This window comes from Tenrec ecaudatus, unplaced genomic scaffold (assembly GCF_050624435.1).
Source record: "Tenrec ecaudatus isolate mTenEca1 unplaced genomic scaffold, mTenEca1.hap1 Scaffold_545, whole genome shotgun sequence".
Classification (NCBI taxonomy): Eukaryota; Metazoa; Chordata; class Mammalia; order Afrosoricida; family Tenrecidae; genus Tenrec; species Tenrec ecaudatus.
The window spans coordinates 284,713-286,419 of NW_027459456.1; the positions used below are offsets into that span (position 1 = coordinate 284,713).

The 1,707-nt window shown below is 39.3% G+C and overlaps 1 non-coding gene across 1 annotated transcript; it reads right to left on the reverse strand.

The window, feature by feature from the left end:
* Positions 1-1,290: 1,290 nt before the first annotated feature.
* Positions 1,291-1,453, reverse strand: LOC142436682 (U1 spliceosomal RNA). The gene has a single exon (XR_012782059.1). It is a non-coding gene; the product is annotated as a U1 spliceosomal RNA (small nuclear RNA).
* Between the last annotated feature and the right edge of the window lie 254 nt (positions 1,454-1,707).

A 1,707-nucleotide genomic window follows, 5' to 3' on the forward strand; every position in this document is an offset into this window, starting at 1 on the left:
TGTGTCTTCTCTTCTGCAGGCTAGGTTTTCAGGGTATTGACTGCTCTTTCTAGACTTTTGACAAACCTTTAGTCTGCAGGTTTAAGGTCTGGTGCTGGCTGCAGTTTTGTCTATGGGAAGGGGAGGGACACAGAATCAAAGGGTTTATTCAGATGGTCTATGTGTCCTAACGTAGAAGTCAGACAGAACAGTCTGCTTACTGTAGTGCCATCCCCCTGGGACTCAGTTTTGGCTGCAGGAGAAGAATGATAGGGATAAAAGTGATGCAAACAGAAGCAAGTATCTTTAATATATTGATGCGTTCAGACTCCAGCCTAGACACTGATCCTTTCTGGGGACTTTATATGCAGTCTCCCCTGACCCCAAAACAGTTCTGAGGAGTCAGAGATTGTGACTGAGTAGGAGGGCTCACTGCCTAGATATCACACGTCGTAGGACCCCATGAGGGCTATTCCACGTCAAGCGGTGTCTTAGTGTGCCTCAATCAGTGTTTCCGCCCAAATCCCTAGGTTTCTGAAGTTCCTAGTACCTTGTGTCCTGCAGTCCCTTTTACCCAATAACCTTGGTGTTTATACTTTAGAACCACATTTTCATTTGTGGAGATTAAAAAAGTGTTATTAAATAATGTGTTTTATGGAAACTGAATAAATTAGCCATTAGAAACTTATTTGGCTAAAAAAATATAATGCCAGTTTACAAGGAAATGTCTGGATACGCTGAGTAGGCAGTCATAGAGCCGGCTCTCAGTTGGCAGTCAAGCACTTGCTTCATTGAATGTGTGTCACTATCCACAGTGTTCGAAGTAAATTGGCATCATGAAACAGGTTCCTGAAAGGTCCCCAAATCACTATTCCAAGGATTGAAACCATACTTTTTCCCATTCCATTTAGCCTTCCAGATCATTCAAGCTTTTAAAAAACAGGTCATTTTCACATTCAGTTCATCATCCCACATCTCAATTGGCTCATATCAGTTCAAAGACCCAGTAAACACAATCTCTGAGTTGTGCTGTATTATACTTATGATGAGCTGCATTATGACCATCTGCTTCACTTTCTGTTTTTAGAAAGTTTATCATAAGTAGCATGCACCCATGCTATACCACACACATCTAATGCCATTGTAGCTGTAAGTATATATCCAAATATTCAAGCCCCACAGACTGATGAAGGTGAGATATGTAAAGCTAGGGGGTGGCATTCCCCCATCCAAAGATTTTTCACTTTTTTAAATATTAACAAACACACACATTAGTTTCTCTTGTTAGTTTTTTACAATTTTTTTTTAAATCAGGGGAGAGCGCGAACGCAGTCCCCCACTACCACAAATATGCAGTCGTGTTTCCCACATTTGGGGAAATCGCAGGGTTCAGCACATCCGGAGTGCAATGGATAAGCCTCGCCCTGGGAAAACCACTTTCTTGATCATGGTGTCTCCCCTGCCAAGTTTTTACAATTTTTAAAAAGATATTCAGTTACTGTTTTGTTGGGGATTTTATATTTTGTGTTTATTTTTTACCTCTTTTGTATAAGTAGGGAATTTATAGGGAAATATGTACTTTATGGAATAAATTTTAAGAACTAAAATATATTTTATCTTAAATAAATTAACGTATCTTTGATCTTACAGCTAAATCACTGATTATATATTTGCAGAGCCGACTTAAAGGATGAAAGAAAATTCTACCAAGAGTGTTACTTTTGACTT